General features: G+C 47.3%; 1 long non-coding RNA gene across 2 annotated transcripts in view; it reads left to right on the forward strand.

The window, feature by feature from the left end:
• Nucleotides 1-18566, forward strand: part of LOC144772007 (uncharacterized) — a 514879-nt gene that overhangs the window by 12714 nt on the left and 483599 nt on the right. The window lies entirely within an intron of this gene.

Consider the following 18566-nt stretch of genomic DNA (forward strand, 5'->3'; position numbering starts at 1 on the left):
CACCAAAATCAAATGGACAGGTCAAAAGAGTAAACAGATTTATTAAAGAAGGTGTTCAGTTGGCTGTTGCTGCTGGATACCCTGTCAAGGAGTTTATACAGGAGAAAGTTAATGATTACAACAACACTTCTAACACTATTACCGTTTTTTCACCATTTTTCCTGATGAGAGGAAGAAACGGAAAAAACAAAACTAAGTCCAACGTTTAGTAGTTACAAGGACAAACTTACCCGTTTCGCTGAAGTTGATAATAGTAAGCTCAAGGTACAAGAACGGATTCGCGAGAATCAGATCAGATATGAAGCTTACCACGACAAAATATACAGAGCGACTATAGAAAAGAAGATTGGGTCATCGTTAAGAAACCATTCCACGTGCAAAAAGGTGACTTCAAGTTTACTGAACCACAAAAGGTAGTAAATGTATCTAAAAGTTCAGTTCTTCTAGAAAATGAGGGTTGGAGAAACAAAAGTGATGTTATCAAACTTAAACCTGGAGAAAAGGATCTAATATGTAATTCGAAAGGCATTCTCGATGTGTATGAAGATAATTTATGGTTCGATCTGCAACCTGAGTGTAATACAGATTATGTGCCTAATGCTGGGTCACATGCCCATGACGCGGTTCCTTGTCATGCACCTTCAACTGGTGTCATTTGTAATCCAAGTGTTTCCTTAAGTAAAAATTAACATGAACATTATTACAACACCCAGTTTGACAGTCCAACTGTAACTTTTCAAACCAACACTTCACAGTGTGGAGTATCCAACAGTCAATATCTTAATGAAAATGTATCTGATGGTTTTCGCACTAACTCTGGGAGGCTGTCTCGCTTTCCTGTCAAGTATAAGGATTTTGTTACATGTTAATCTTTTATTAAAAAATAAATAAAAAAAATAAGGGGAAGGGAGATGTTGTACATGAGATGTTGTACGTGTCACCCTGTATTGATAAAGTTGCAGTATCTCAGTTAGTTTGCACTGCACATGCCGCACTAGTGTTTTAGCTTTATGACATCGCTTGGAATGATCACATTGTATATAGCTTACGTCATTGGAATGTTATGGATTCTTCTTGCCAGATGCCTTTGCTGCATGCCGCTTGTTTCCTGGCTGCTCATGGGCCTCTTTACTTAATAAATATCTTTAAGTATAATCTTTGTGTCATCATTATTCTTATGATTTACACTTCAATAAGGTACCTGCTGAGGCTTTCTCAGAGTACTCCCTTGCATCTGATACAGCTTGATTTTGCCCTGAAATCCATTTTTTGGTATGTAAAATGAAGGCCAATCTTATATTGGCTTCTAATCTGGGCTACTAATGAAGTTGGCCCATACAGAGAGGACCTAAGTGATGTTATTGGAAGACTGCATATACGTAAGCTCCCTTGGCTGAGATATGTGAAGAATACATCGAAAGAATTGAAGTTTGCTGAAGTTTTGACAAATACAACATTCCTTATGATAAGAGCTCAGCGTATTGTCAAGGAGAGGTTTTGGTACTGCATTCTTGAGAAACTGCACTCATCATCCTCTATCGGTAGATTGTCTAGTATATTCTTATCAACTAAATGTGTTTATACATTTCAGGAATACTTACATTATATGTAGCCTCCTTCAGCCAGAACACGTTATATAAAATTCAGACTGGGTATCTTATCAATAGCATCTTGTACGAGCAAATGGTTACTGTTGTATATACCTACTTCAATATGACTTCTTGGTGTCTGTAGTCCTTTCTTAGTGTTCTTATCTTACCAGTCTCCCATACTACCTAAGAGTGTTCTATCTGTGATGTGAAGATTCCAGCCTTGGCAGTTGATGGTCTGGTCAGCTGTGAGGTTTACTGCTCTGCTGTCTTATACAATCTTAATAAATATATCTTAATAACCTGAAGACGTGTCCTGCTGCCTATCTAACCTACTTACAACATTTTGGCGACATCTGAAGCTGACCAGACCAGAGGAGCAGACCAGAGAAGAAGAACAGCGCAGCACGAGCAAGACCTCACAAACAAGAACCCACCTAACTGCGGCCTGTAACAAGCAGCAAAACAACTAAAAACCGGAGTAACACAAGAAAGCTTGATGAAATTTGACGCAAACTACAAGGAAAATCAACAAAACAAGCTGCAAGTGAAACGCTTGATAATAAGCATAAAGCAACTGTAAGTAACGGAGAAATTTAATTAAGACATCGTGCCACTGCAGCATTAATCCTGAGGTATTGTAACTGTCATTTCAAAGAAATAATTCTATAAGAAAAGAAACTGTTAATTTTGTTTTTAAACCTGCCAGAAGAATTCCTCATTTGTTTCTCTTAACATTAACAAAGCAAGTGTTTATTGCAGATAGAAGAGAAAAAAGTTTTTAAGGCAAACAGGCAGAAGACTTACTAGAAACCAACCGCTTTTTAAAGAAATGCAATTCAGGATATCGAAATGTTAAAGGATTGTAATCAAAATAAATCAGTACTTTGCTGAACGTGCCGAAAAAATTCAACAGCCTCTGCCTACTCAAGTCAAACACTTCAAAGCCACTCGCCTCAGCTGTTGTAAAGAAAAGAAGCAACCTGGTCAGTGCGTCTGTTTGTGCATCGGATCATCACCCACTGTTGTCTGACAACGTCTTTATCTGCCTGCCTGCTTGCTGTGAGTGAGCTCCGCATCTCTATCTGTTGATCTGTTCTCCTCTGGTGCTTCCGTGATTTTGATGACGTATTGGAATTTTCAGGCATCTTAGTGGAGATGAAAAAATTCCTAGCTAACGTAACTGAAAGTTTCAATTCTATTAAGGACTAGGAGGCGAGGATTATGCAGTCCTTTCTTCTCTTTATTCAAAATAGCAGGTTCAAAGTTAAACACTACAAAAATTGTATTTCACTACAACTCCCATGAGCACATGGGGCACAGTGTCCATAGCAACCACAGTCCAATGCCGAGGGCGTCCGCCGTATATCTGCTCATGACGTCCCTTCCACTTCCTCTTCTTCTCTGTGAGGAAAATTCTCGATACACCCATTCAGTCCATCTTCTGATCTTGTCCTAAACCAATACAAAACAAACCGTTATCCTGTTCCCCTTCCATGGAAGAAGAGGCAATACACCCAAATCCTCCAATAACAGAATAAAAAGTCTGCGAACACAATGTCACTGAGAACGTATCACACAGGAAAACATATCCAGAGTGGATCACTCATAGAACGAGACATAGCAGTAAAACCACATCAAACCCATACGGTAAGATTTTACTTACTGAACATACGTAGACTCCAGGGTGGGACGAGACATTCAAGACTCGGGAGGGATAATCCTCGCCTGCTAGTCCTTAATAGAATTGAAACTTTCCGTTACGTTAGCTAGGAAATTTTTCATTCTATGTCAGGACGGAGGCGAGGATTATGCAGGTTTAAAGCTTATCCACCACCAATGCTGCTGCGCCATAGATGGGTTTGAAATAAAACTTCTTGAACGTGGATACAGAGGACCAATCCGCTGCGTTCATAATATCCTCCAATCGACCACCTACTTGTACGGCCTTAGAGGCCATAGCTCCTCTCGCAGAGTGAGCCCCAAATTTCGTCATGTCCACCCCTGCCTCGGTCATGATCCAACGGACCCACCTAGCGATGGATGGAGATGAAACCGCCTTAAAAGGCTTTTGCAGGGCGATAAGGAGCTGACGTTCCCCAGGAGGGCGATACTCCGCCGTCATTTCCTCATACGCCTTAAGACACCGTACCACACAAAGTTTGGGTTGTTCTGGAAAACCAGGATAAGATACCGACCTGATATTAGTCTTAGTCCTTCTCGTGACCGTGAAGGTTACTCCATCCGGAGTGAACATCCGAGCCGTGATATCCAATGCCCTCACGTCCGAAACGCGTTTACACGAAATCAGACACAGCTGGATCGCCAACTTAGCCGACAATTCCTTTCTGGAAAGATACTGGTTATCCCGCCAAGAGCAGAGAAAACGCAGTATGATGTTGACGTCCCAGAGGCACTCGTACCTAGGTTCTGGGGGCTTAGACAGTCTGGCGCCCTTCATCAGTTTGCAAACCCAAGTGTGTTCCCCCGCCGGTCTACCATCGATGTGGGCATGCCCCGCCGAAATGGCGGATCTGAAAGAAATAATAGAACGATAGGCCAATCCTGACTGTGCCAACTGGGCCAAAAAATTCAGCATGTGACTAACGTCTGCCCCCACAGGATAGGCGTATCTTCCCAGACACCAACGACGCCACCGTCCCCAAGCCGAGCGATACCTCTTGACAGTTCCTGGAGCCCAGGCTCCTTGGATGAGGTCCTCAGCGTCCGCGGAAAGGCGGCCGTCTTGCCAACGTCCCCTGAAATCCTCCATGCCATGAGGTGCAATATCCCCTGGAGTATCAACGGATGAGGCTCCCCCAGGGGCAGTCGAATCGGACAGTCCCATGACAGCTCCAACAGGGAAGGGAACCACGCCTGGGCCCGCCAAAAAGGGGTCACCAGGATCAGGGACGCTTGCTGTCGGCGAACTTGCGCCGCTACCCGAGGAATCATCAGGAAAGGAGGGAACGCGTATGGCTGCGCCTGCGACCAATCCGGCAGGAACGCATCCACCGCCGACGCCTCCGGGTCTGGCCTCCACCTCACAAACCTCGGGAGTTGACGATTGAGCCAGGATGCGAACAGGCCATCAAAGCCCGGAAGACTGACCGCTCCAGTTGCCAATCGCTGAAGTCGTGGAAGTTCCTGGAATGCCAGTCCGCAATCAAATTCTGACGTCCCGGAAGATACTCCGCCGACACCGAGATCTGTTTCTCCAGGCAATAATGCCAAAAGTCCTTGGCCAGTTCTGCTAAGGCCCGAGACCGCGGGCCGCCCAGGCGATTGATGTATTTCACCGCTGACACATTGTGCATGCGTAACAGGATGCAACACGACACACTGTTCTGTGTCAGAGATCTCACCGCAAAAAGAACCCGCCAGGAGTTCCAGGCAGTTGATGCGAAACTGAAGCTCTTCCTCCAACCAACGGCCCCCCATCGTAATGTCGCTGCAGCACGCTCCCCAGCCCGACCTGCTGGCATCCGATTCTATGATCAGATCCGGGCTGGAGCCGAAGATCGCTCTCCCGTTCCACGCATTCATGTGCTCGATCCACCAACGCAGTTCCGTCCTCGTCTCCTCCGTCAGATAGATGAGTTTGGAATACGTGAGCCCCTTTCTGAGGTGCTGCGCCTTCAGTCGTTGAAGGGCCCTGTAATGCAGGGGACCCGGGAAGATCGCCTGAATCGAGGACGAGACCCACGATTCGGGCCAACTGCCGGAGGGAGATTCTGTCCTTCCGAAGGACTTGAGAGAGCTCCTTGCGAATCTTGGTCACCTTCTGCAGAGGAAGGCTGAGGGAGGCCATCTCTGAATCGATTAGGAAACCCAAAAAAGTGATCTGTTTGGAACGGCGGAGCTCGGATTTCTGGGCATTTATCACGAACCCCAGATCCTGAAGTAGAGCAATATTCATGCTCAAGTTGCGCTGAAGGCAGTCCGACGATTGTTCCATAATCAGGATATCGTCGAGATATATGATCAGCCGTACGCCCCTCTCGCGCAGAGTCTCTACTACCGGCGGAAGGAGCTTCGTAAAGCACCACGGGGCCGATGAGAGGCCAAACGGCAGCGCTTGAAACTCGAAAACGTCTCCGTCCCAGAGAAATTGAAGGAACCGCCGATGAGGCGGACAGATGGGCACCGTGAGGTAAGCGTCCTTCAAGTCTAGACGGACCATCCAATCCCCCAGGAGGAGGATATCGTGCAGGAGGTGGATCCCTTCCATCTTGAAGTGGCGGAAAACCAGCCACTCGTTGAAGTCTCGCAAATTTATGACCGGGCGAAACCCTTTGTCCTTCTTCTGGACTAAAAAGATATTGCGCAAGAAACCCATAGGATGAAGTAGGGACCTGCGGATCGCTCCCTTCCTGAGGAGCTCCGCCACCTCGTTGCCAATCAGCACCCTGTCCTCCGCTGAAAAAACCAGCAGACGGGGGCGTACCCTCTGACGGGGAGTACCGTAGAACTCTATCCGGAAACCCCGGACAGTTTGGAGAACCCAAGGGTCTGCTGTGATCTTGCGCCAGTTGTGGAGATGATCCCGTAACCTCCCCACCAGGACGGACGGGGAAAAAAGGGTAACACTCACCGGATGGGCCTCCCAGTGCGTTGGCTTCACCTCGATAGCCTCTGCCGAGCCCTTTCCCGGCGTCTCTACTGGGATAGAAAGAGCCCTGGTGGCCGTCGTTCCAGCCGTTGTTGCGACGCTGCTGGTTCTTGTTGTTAGGGCCCTGTTGATACTGGCGGCCGGAGGAGCGACCCCGCCCTCTTCCGGCCCCAGCACAAACCCGTCCAGGGAAGATTTTCTTGATCGACGCTTAAGCCCTATCCAGTGCAGAAAAGGTAGTAACAAACTTGTTTAGTTCTTTGGTGAACGGTTCGCCGAACAACTTGCCCTGTGCAATAGGCCCCGCTTCTGAAGTGGCAAGATCACCTAGCTTAGGGTCTTAATGAGAAGTGACCTCCTACGCTCAGCCGCCAATTCGCAGTTCGCATGGCCCAAGAAGCATAGGGTGCGCTGGGCCCAACCTGCCACGCCCTCCGTGGATAACGCGGTCCCCGACTCCTTGGCCCTCTCGGCCAACTGAATGATCTGGGTCGCGGGTACCACGGCATCCAGGAGTTTATCCTGACAGTTGCGCCAGGAGCGATCTATGCCCTTCTTAGGGTCTTTCATGATCTTGGCAAAGAACGCGCAGAGCTTATCGTCAATGTCCGGGTTGACGGCCACCCTGCCCTCCAGTTTTGGACGAGGGCATTCTCCCCGCATGCGGGTCCTAACCTCCTTCTCCAGAGGCTGGCGCACCTTACTCGCCATGTATGCCGCCACCTTAGGGTCAGGAATCCACTCCGACGACCTAGGATGATAGATCTTTGTAGGGTCAAACATATCGGAGGTCATCTCATCCCCATCCTGAGACCCCGATGAATGAGATGCCGGGCGCCAAGGCCGAAACGCGTCCTCATCATCATCCGAGGAAACCTCATCCCCGGACACACCCTCTCCCTCCAAGGGGAAACCATTGTCCTGGTCTACCTCAGGAGCGACCTCGTCGCCATCCTCTCCGGGGTCGAGTCCCTCCCGGCAGGCTACATGTTTAAGCGTCCGCGCACTCTTACGGAAGGAGTCCCTCAAGCGATCAAACTCCTCCAGGTGCCCCACGTGACGCTTCACGGTCCTCCTACCACCACCCTGCGCGCCGCTGGGTCCGCGCCCTACCTGCACTGGGGCACCAAACACCCCGGGGATGCTCTGGGCGAGAGCGTCCACCCTATACCTCAGGGGAGCCAGTACCGAGTCCAGGGCCTGCGACAGCGAGGGACCGACCACAGGCGGCAAGGGTTGGGGGGGGCCGAAGCTCTTCCGCCTCCTGAATTGAGGGGTTTGACTGGTGAAATGACATATCACTGAGGGTGAGAGCACTTAAACACCCTCCAAAATATATATCAAGGTAGCCCCCTTGCCAGTGCTCAGGCAGCCTAGCTGTCAAAAGCTGGGCGCAGTACCTAATTTCCGCCACAAGATGGCCCTGCGCACAAGCGCGATATAGGGACGCACCGAAGCCGGTGTCAGGCGAGGGTTGGTGAGGCAGAGCAGAACTCGCCTCAGCGCGCCGCCACGCAAGGAGAAAACCAGCTAACAAGCAGTTTCTCCGTAGCGCCGGGCGCCCCACAGAGCCGGGAAGTGCGGGAGCGCGCTAACGCGGCCCGCGATGAAGCAGGAAGAATGACGGCGCAAGCAGAGATTGACGCGCGTCTGTCACCACAAAACCTCAACAGTGTGAGCAGAGCTTGACGCGTTAATAGATACAGCAGAAGCAGCACTAAGGTAACGGGCATGCACAGGCACAATATTGCGCAAAGAACATCAAAGACAAAACACAGTACGTCAGTAAGAGAAATGAAGTGTGACTTAACTGACGAGCAGAGAAGAAAGAGGAAGCAGAAGGGACGTCATGAGCAGATATACGGCGGACGCCCTCGGCATTGGACTGTGGTTGCTATGGACACTGTGCCCCATGTGCTCATAGGAGTTGTAGTGAAATACAATTTTTGTAGTGTTTAACTTTGAACCTGCTATTTTGAATAAAGAAAAGAAAGGACTGCATAATCCTCGCCTCCGTCCTGACATAGAATTAGCACGTTCACAGAGATGCTACAGCGGCAGCCAATATCAGAGGTTTCCAACCTTTGACCCGAGTAGGACGGTGAGCGCGTCATTGCTCAATAGTGTGCAACGTCAAGCGGACATTTTGTTCTGGGTTGCCAAGGTCACCGATACTCAATGCCACCGAGCACATTCAAAGGACGCCAAGAACTTAGTTATAACCAGTGGCTGTCACAACACGGTAAAGGAGAGAAATATAAATTGTAAGTCATCAAAGTCTGACTGTTGTATCTTTGATTTCCTCATTAATGCGGTGCTAAAAGGAATTCAATCCATCCTGACACGAAAAGAGAGAGAATACCGTGTTCTCTGTCAAGATTAGTTTCCCTAGGATATCGCAAGTTAACTTTATATCTAAAACGAGCCTTATTGAATTTTCGCTACATTTTAAAGACTGTTACTCGGTTAAATATGGTGCAATACTGCCATCTTGTGGATTTTTGAAATAATTTGTGTGGCTCATTTTTATAAATGAAGATTCGACCTCACAATATAGTTTTCATTTGCAATTCTCAATTAAATTAAAGGATTGGGTGCAAAAGTGAGAAGGGTCGAGTTAAGAACTATTACAGCAAATTGTTTAATGGTGACGTTTATCAGCACTTATATGTCAAAATCTCAGAAGAAGAAGCACAAAAAGATGTATTTGTAGAATCTGTATTACAAATGTAAATTGGAAAGGTTTGTTTGGCAGCCACCATCAATTCCTACAGAGAGTAATTTATTTTATTCCAGTGTTTGGCACAGATCAAATCAAATATTCATTCACAACGCAAGACCTAGACCAGGTAGGCATAAAACATTCAATCAATTACTGGTGTACCATCAAGTGCAAACCTTTTTGCCCAATACTCCTCTCTTTTAATAGCTGAGGTAGGAGGTACATCCAAAATATGCCGTAGTAAAAAAACATATGCCCAAACCCTTGAAAAACATGAACCAGTTGTGAGACAACAAATAACACACACCTATGTGCCTAGATAGGTAAATGGAGAAAGTATAGAAAAAAGTGTGTGTGGGCGAGATGACACCTCACGGGCGAACCACCAACGGGAACCTGGCAGGTACTCACCAGGATTGCCTAGATTACCTATCGAGCCATACTCCACTTGCCAAGATAGGTATTAGCCACTCGCACTTTTTTAACACCCCGCGACCAACACGAAAGTGACAGAATAAAGCTAAGTTCCTTGTTGCTCGTGGTCTTTTACGTATTTGTTGTGTGACACGTATCGTGTTGTCTGTTACTCTCACACACTGCATTCCTTCACAAACACTGTTTTTGTTTGTTTTGTGGACACCCTTCTTTTCTTTTGAGCCTGATGGCGCCAATGATGAGATCAGGGCAATCCTGGTGAGTACCTGCCAGGTTCCCGTTGGTGGTTCGCCCGTGAGGTGCCATCTCGCCCACACACACTTTTTTCTATACTTTCTCCATTTACCTATCTAGGCACATAGGTGTGTGTTATTTGTTGTCTCACAACTGGTTCATGTTTTTCAAGGGTTTGGGCATATGTTTTTTTACTACGGCATATTTTGGATGTACCTCCTACCTCAGCTATTAAAAGAGAGGAGTATTGGGCAAAAAGGTTTGCACTTCATGGTACACCAGTAATTGATTGAATGTTTTATGCCTACCTGGTCTAGGTCTTGTGTTGTGAATATATATTTGAGTGGAGGGCGACCTATGACCATTTTTCCCTCTAAGCTCCTTGTTGGTAACTACAACTACAGATCAAATAAAAGACAAGTAACGCAACTGGAATTTAGAAAGTGGTTTTTGACAATGACCTGGAAAAGTATGGCAAGTGAGATGCAAATCTAATGGACTCAAACTCCAATTCATTGAAAATGAAGGACTGGTTAGTACCGGGAGTGGCCAAAGCTAGTCCAAGGAACTACAGAACCACAACAGGGACAAAGGTCCCAGAACCAGGAGGGGATAAAGGTCCCAGAAGTGGTCTCAAGTGGAAGTGGGCAAACTCCCCAGCGCCACGACAGTATGTCCTGAGACCTAGATGGAGACTCCTGTGGTCTAAGGAGACAAAGGTTCCAAAAAGGAGACAAAGGTCTCAGAGAGGAAAGAGAACAAAGGAGAGACGACAAAGCAAATTCCAGGACCTGCAGAACCAAGAAATGGGGGTGGACAAAAGATGTCCCAGGACGGGAAGGGGACAAAGGCCCCAGAATTACGACCGGGAGAGGGCAAAACTAGTCTCAGGACCGGCAGTACCAGGAACCGGGAGTGGACAATGGATGTCCCAGGATTGGCAGAACTAGAAGGGGACAACGGATATCCCAGAATCAGTACCGGGAGTGGACTAAGGACCGGGAGAATTCACGACAGAGATTCGTGACGGACAAGAGTTCCAGTACCACGACAGAAAGTTGTGACAAGGGGGTTCTTTGAACCGGGATAAATGTTCCGCGTTTAGAACCAGGCTTATAGCCCACAGTACTCAGACAGTTTGTCCCCAAAAGAAATAACATTTTATGGTAACTTAGAGGCCCGAACCACAACTGGAGGCCCATAACCAGAGAAAAAGAACAAGAACCTAGACACCTGGTTTAAAATTTCATATTGGACTGTAAGAGAACTAGCTCCAAATTTTTCTACGGGAACATTCTTCCAGAACTGTTTAAGAATTGGAGACTTTTGTTGATCTGTTCTTTCTTCAACAAGGAGCGTGAAGCCATGACGGACAAACGCTGATATGGAGAAAGTAAACTGTCTATTCCCGTTTTTGCTGGCCACAATGACGGATTGTAGAGAGTAGACTGGCTCTTCATGTTTTGTCGATCGAAGGGGAGAAGGTGGTCATCATCATTACCATCTTGATCCCGATTCGCTTTCTTCGAGTTCTGGAAGTTCATGAGGTCGCTGACCTCCTAAGTGTTATAGGTTTCCTTCTTTGTGTTTCTCCATACTTTAACTCTTACCATTTGTTTGAGTCTTTCATTTGTGTTTTGTCTGTAAGGGGAGAAGATGTGTTGTATACTTATATTTACTTCAATATGACTACTTGGTGTTTGTAGTCCTTTCTTAGTGTTCTTATCTTACCAGTCTCCCATACTATCTAAGAGTGTTCTATCTGTGATGTGAAGATTCCAGCCTTGGCAGTTGATGGTCTGGTCAGCTGTGAGGTTTACTGCTCTGCTGTCTTATACTATCTTAATAAATATATCTTAATAACCTAAAGACGTGTCCTGCTGCCTATCTAACCTACTTACAACAGTTACCCTCTGAACAACAGTTTGTATGCACTATGGAAAAACTGAGGGTAATTTTTTTTTTAAGCTTATAACACTAAGATTCAAATGGGTGAAGTTGCTCTGTGGGTTAGTTGGAATTGGACAGTACCAGGTCGCACTAACAATATCCAAGTTTGACCCCAGTCCTTGTGTTGTTTTTGCAGTTTAGAAATGTTTACAATCTGCTTGGTTTTTAGAATGACAAGTGTTGTGATCAAGTTTCTGAATTATATTGCCTGTATGTTTAATTTTCTTTGATAACCAATTTTATCGAGTTTTAAAAACAATAAAATATACAGCACTGAAATTTCATTTTGAGCATGGTACATTAAATGACTGTCATCACCAAATGTGCGCCAGCACGCATTGTGGCCTGAACCAGTCTCTAAGGTCGTACACACACTCAACCCAGAAGGGGAAATGGGAACTCTGCTACTCAACCTGGCCCAACCACTTACCCCAGACCCTCCTGTGTTTGGATGGACATCCCCTTGCCTCGTACAGTGGTTTCTCCTGCGCTGCGCACCAGTCTATGCCTTTGCGCCATTTGGTTATGCTAGGTAGGGTAGGATTCTTCCATGCAGCGGCAATATCCGGCTTGGCCACCGCGATGACAGTGCAGAGAAAAAGCTTATCCGCCCTGGTCCCATCCAGGCCATCCATAATACCCAGGAGTAGGTTCAAGGGTTTAAGTGGCACCTCCCAGCCCAGGACATCCGTCAGTTCAATACCAGTGCATCTCAGTATGGGGTGAGACGTTGAAATGTCCACACCATGTGATAAAAGTCTGCTGGTTCTAGCTCACATCGTGTACAAGATGGGGTGGTTCTTAGGCCTACCCGATGGAGGCGACTGGGCTGAGATACGCACAGTGAAGGTAGTACAGTTGAACCAGGCATCTGCCATCATGGGTGAAGCCGCCGTGCTCCCCGCAGTGCTAATCTGGTCTCAGGCGGCCGCCTCAGCTGTCTCACATGTCAGGGCGGGCGGCCGCTGGTGTCAGTGGGTCGGAGCCTGCCGCTAGGGCTGTTGATTTTCGCGATAAGCATGTGGGGATAGAGCGGATGATGGAGGGGTCCGGAGCACTCAGAGTGCGACCGCCATCTTTACGCCCCAAGCCACGCCCCCACCTGTATGTTTATTATACTAGGAATTATTTAATAGATGTCAAATGTATCCATTAGTCGATGATCAATGTTTGAACTGATTTTAAATGTTATTGTACATTAATATTTATTTTTTTATAAATTGTATTAGTCGATGGACAATTATTTAAGATTAGGCAATTTAAAAAAACATAAATAAATAAAGCACAGGCCCTAGTTTCTGCAATACAGTTTAAGCCTGCAAGATTTGTTGTCCTTTCTGCAAATAACAGAATTGGTACCAGTTACCTGCTGATTCTTGGCATGCCTAGCATCAGCCCCTTACCATGGGTCTTGAAGACATTCCAGTTGCTGAATATTGTTGGAGCTAGCGCACAACCTTGCCTCATTGCGTTTTGGGATGAAGAACTCCTGGGTTAGTTTGCCACTTGGAACCACAGAGTCAAGCAAATCACTTCTTTTTGTAGAATTAAAACTGAATTTTGAAAATCTCTAATCTACACATTAAAATTTAAATATCGACTTTTGATATTTTTATATTTTTTTGTTTGTGAGTTGAATAACATATTTCATAATTTGTATATTTATTTGATGTATAATTTAGTGTATTGCATTGAGATGCAAATATTAGAAATTGCATAGGAGGGGAGTTCCTGGCTTCCAATAGCGATTTGAAGGGGGTTCACAGAAGTCAAAAAGGCTAAGAACCGTTGCCTTAAGGCACAGCTTTCTAAACTTTTCATGTTGGTGACACACCTTTTTGTGACAAAAATTTCAGGGACACGGTAACGCGAGGAAGCGCAGCGAGCGAGCCCGAACCACCTATGGTGGGTTCAGGCCCCACACCCCACACACACATACCACACACACCCCACACACAACCCCACACACACCACCCCACAGACACACCACCCCACACACCCCCCCCCACACACACAACCCCACACACACCCCACACACACACCCACACACACACCCCCCACACCCCCCCCACACACACCCCCCACACAACCCCCCCACACACACCCCACACACAACCCCACACATACCACCCCACAGACACACCACCCCACACACACACCTCCCAAACAACCCCCCACACACACCCCCACACACACCCCTACACCCCCACACCCCTACACCCCCACACCCCACCCACACCCCCCCACCCCTCCCACCACATGCACACCTCCCCCCCCCCCCCCCACAGCTGTGAGGCACTTCAACTCTTGACAAACAAGCATTGGAAGGGCCTGGGAGAGGACTGTCACACCGCGAGGAAGCTAAAAGTGACACATAATGTATTCAAAACACAGACACAGGATCCGTGGGGGACTCCAGAACTGACCAATCACAGAACCGGAGACTGAACTAAATGAACGTATTACAAAAAACAGGGGTCCCTAGTAGTTCAGGGATCTTTCGCAAAAATGATAGACATACGCTCAATAGTATGTATGACCTTTGTCCAGCCGGACAGGAATTTTAATTAAAGTGATAAGCAAGAATAAAGAGGATTTTTTACACAGTGGGTGCAGCCAGCAACCCACAGGGGACAAGACAAAACAAGGGGATGGGGTTAGAACGAACAAGGCGGTCTGTATAGTAGTAGTTCAGTGAACAGACAGAAATACATTTTAGAAGCATCATTGTATACAATTTATACTTTTCATTTTACATATGACGCTAAAATGTCGACGACGTTTCGATGCCTATTGTGAAATGAGTGGCATCATCTTCAGGACAGAGAATAAAAAAGCTTGCCTTGAAAATCTTTAGGCAATTTTTGGCCAGATTTAGGTCCAAACATTGTTTATTTCCAGGGGGCGGTGCCCAATATCAAGGGACATATGGTGGGGTACTCAATTATCTGAGCATTTTCCAAACCAGGGCAAGAAAGCCTCTTCATAGGAGACCGGACCGATCGTGTCTCATTCCTGGTTGGGTTGCTCGATGGCAATTCTGGGCTCAGATGGGCGGGGACGGGGACCAGAAACTCAGGTTTACATTTTGATATGTGGTTTGCAAAAGGAGGTCATCTCAGGCGTCGACAATGCTTATACCCTGCTCTTTCCACCACCCTTTCAACAAACTGTGACAGCTGCCAGTCTGCAGACATGAGGGAGAGGAGAGAGAGGTGGAGGCAGCATACCACGTAATATGTGAGGACGCGGATGCGTCTCAGTGTAGAAGGGGATTTATGGTGGGAGAGGTGTGATGCAGCGGCCACAGCGGCTGACGCTGGAACACATGTGCTCACGGTTCGATCGCCAGCGGCAGGTCAGCCCTGCGCCATGTGACTCTGGGCAATAGCTCACTTAATCTTCCTGACGGCAACCAGCGCCTTAACGCCCTCGGGTAGTTGTTCGCGCTTTACAAATACTGGATTTACACTTATTTACATTGTAAGTAATGGTTCAGGGCGGTCTTTCATCGTACTTTCTGCATTCTTTAGTTCATCCCACTGTGTCGCAATGGGAGGGTTTCGCAGTCCCCGCTTTTCTTCTCTATGGAGCACTTTACTTTCGGTTTCAGAACAGCAATCCATGCCATTTTATCACATGCTACCAATGGGGAGGGTATTTAGGACTTCCATCTCATAGTAATGTCTCGTTTAGTCAGTATAAGTGCCAGATCACTGAATTTAGGTAGACAATTTTTGGCCCTGGCCTGTATACCTTGTAGGTTCTCACAATGAGGGACAGGGGTGTTTAGAAGGTCCAGCATACATGCCCAAGAAGTGATGACCGGACATGACTAGGACCCACGAGCAGGAACAGCTACTTTCTGTTGTTCGCCTTCGCCAGGGTGCGAATGTCCGGGCCTTCCAGGTTGGGGTCCCCCCAATATCCCTTCTAGGTATTTCCAGAAGGTAGATGTTTTTTATTTCCACTCTCCCCGGAATTTCAATTTTGAATTCTGTATCCAGGGACAGATCCTTGAAGTACACTGACTTGACCATTCTCCCTTTTGCAGAGTAGATGAGGTCTTTCTCCCCCTGCTCCAGAAGAAATGCCGCTCATCCGTTATGAGAACTGAGGCATGAAACATGTCGACCCACTGACCACCCACACTTCACTTTCACCTTTAGCTGTAGCAGGTGTAATTCTCCTTGCCAGCGATGACTCTCATAGTCAGTTTTTAGGTCTTGCCTAGCGACGCAGCGCGAAGCGCTGTCGCTAGCGAGATCTATTGTTGTCGACTTGAGTCGGAAGAGGGACAGGTGAATGCGCACAAAGGACTGCAATTGTGTATGCGTACGGTGGCGTTAGTACAACTTCAAGGACATTAGATGTGCACACGTACAGGTCGCGGCGTGTTTTCAGCTTGCGCCCGGACAGCAGAGGTGCACACGCACGATCACATCTTTGCTAGCTACCGGGCTGCGCGCGACGTCCTGAAGCGGCTTCTTCTTTGACCCCTCCCACCTCCCAAAGAGTAACAAGCAGCAATCGCCGTGGCCTTATATTTATTTGATACAACGCCCATAATGCTTGTTACAGAGTGCTGCCAGGCCCGGGGGCTCCAGTAAAGCCCACCTCCACATACAAGCTGCGGGCCCCCTCATGCAAGAAGGACTGGGGAGAGAGCAGGGAGGCGGACACTCACATCAGCGGATCCAGCGTGAAGGTAAACGCTCATGGTGCAGTTTTTCACACCCCATCTTGCTGCATTTCACACCACACCCTACTGCCGTTCCACCCACAGCAGCGCCGTCTTACCGGTAGACAACGTGTATTTTCAGCGGCATGGCTACAGGACAGTATCACTGACTTGAGATCGGACGGACAAAGCTCTACTTCCAGCACCAACAACACAATTTGTTACGTTAACAACTTCGTGCATGCTCGTCCAGAAATGTGAAAACAAAGAGTCATGCCTGTCCGCCCATACAAGTGCAGACAAATCCATTTACAATAGGCGGAGGGGTAGGGAGAGATAGAAGAATAACCAATTCAACGCGGGGGTGGGGGGCTATCGATCAGGAGGCTAGCCCTAAAACAATGGCATTTCTCACTATTTTTGAAGAACATAGAATTTGAAATTTGATTTACTTGGTGCAATCGCCTGAACACCCCCACCCCACTTCTAAGGTAGATTCCGAAGGAAGTTGGTGGATACTATTTTAACAGGAGCTGGAGTCGATAACAGAACAATTTAAAGCTATGTTGGCTTGTTTTAAACAGTGTATGGGTTTTCCTCTGACAGCGCGGCACGATGGTAATGGCGCCTGTGCATCTTCTTTTCACAATATGTGGCTCCCAATGGGGCCCGTGTGTTGTTTTTTTTAAAAATGCGGGTTATTTTTAATTATGTACAGTGTAGTGACATCTGCTTTCTGCCCATTGAGTTTAATTTGATGCTGCACAACCCTAGGGTGCACCCTCAACCCGTCCCCATCCCCGTTGCATGCTTCACATTCCCGCTCCTCATGCCTGAGCTGCTGCCGGTGCCCACCGGTTGTGCAATGGGGGATGCTGTGTAAATGTGTTAAGGATCCCCGTGCACTGAGGACAAGTCAAGACTTGCAGCTCAGCTCGTGTTTCGGGCGGGGCACCAGGGATCACATGTGGGACAGAGGGGTCTTCACATCTCCTCATACCCTGTCAGGCAGTGCGCAGGCCCAGACACTGACATCTCTCGTAGCCCCATTGCCCCTGAACCAGAGGCCCCTCTCCACGGCTGTGCCAGTCCCGTGCCCTGTAATGCCACTCTCAACGAGGGCAGAGGGCTCTTCCAGACGCCCTTGCCACACACAAGGAGACTGCAAGGACCGGCCAACAGGTAAAGCAATGCTTTAATTTTTGAATCACAGTATTGCAGGGAAAAATTTGAAATCTTGTTGCAAATTTCTTTTATATTCCGTAATGTAAAAGCTGGCCATTTTCCCTTTCTACATTAGATTTTTTTAAATTACCGTGTCTCAATTGCAGGCGAATGTTTTCGCCCCTTTTGGTGCACTGCATTTCCGTTTGTAAACTGTCCGTATCTGGAGCACAATAGGTCTCACATTTACACAAGTTTAAGCTATTGGCATTGTAAATGGTAATGCCTTTTATTTATGTCTTAAAAACCAAAACAGAAATAAAATGTATTGTCATCTACAATGCCAATAGCTCAAACTTGCGTAAATGCAAGACCTATTGTATTGCAAATGCTTGTTAACCATAGCATCAGCGTCCACTGGATAAAGTTATTTTGGACCCTCTTTGCTATTTTGAACACACACTCACTCCCACTCTACTCATCCTGCTCACGCTCCCACACCCCTTCATCCAGGGTCCTTCGGCAAACAACACTGAAGACCTCCGGCAAAGAGCCCCCTGCGGTGCCCATTGGGCATTGCAGCGCCGGTCCAACAATGAGCTGCCCTATGATGAAACATGACACCTCGCGGGGTGTGTGAGGGCCCTTGCTCCTTATAGGAGCTCTCCCCTCTTTCCCACCCCCCTCTGTCTCCCTTCCTTTACCTGGAGCAACACAGTTCCGCCCCCTCCTTCTCTCTTAGTGACCTCTTGGTCCTTTTCCAAAGGAACTGCATACACTATTCTAACCTGTATACCTTGTAGTCAGGCCTTAATGTGCTGCAATCTTGATCTACTTGTGACTAAGAAGTTACTTCTTAGCACATCATCCCAGAAGCAGCGAAGTTTAGCAGAGGCCCAAATTATGGGCTGGAAGTTGGAAGGCGAGTGGTGGCATTTGGGGCAAATCACTGTGGGGTAAATATGTCTGAGTTAATGTGGTGTGAGGTAAGCCATATGCAAACTGTTGAATGAAATTAAAGCAGATGTTTCAGAAGACCCGTCAGGGATTTTCTAGGACCCTTTGCCACACTTTATTATTATATATGTGTCCTGTTGATGGTTTTGCCACATTTTGGTCTGCCATCTTTTTTCTTGGAAGTGAGATCTATCTCAGACACAACTGCTCTGGTGTACTGCT

This window comes from Lissotriton helveticus, chromosome 8 (assembly GCF_964261635.1).
Source record: "Lissotriton helveticus chromosome 8, aLisHel1.1, whole genome shotgun sequence".
Classification (NCBI taxonomy): domain Eukaryota; kingdom Metazoa; phylum Chordata; class Amphibia; order Caudata; family Salamandridae; genus Lissotriton; species Lissotriton helveticus.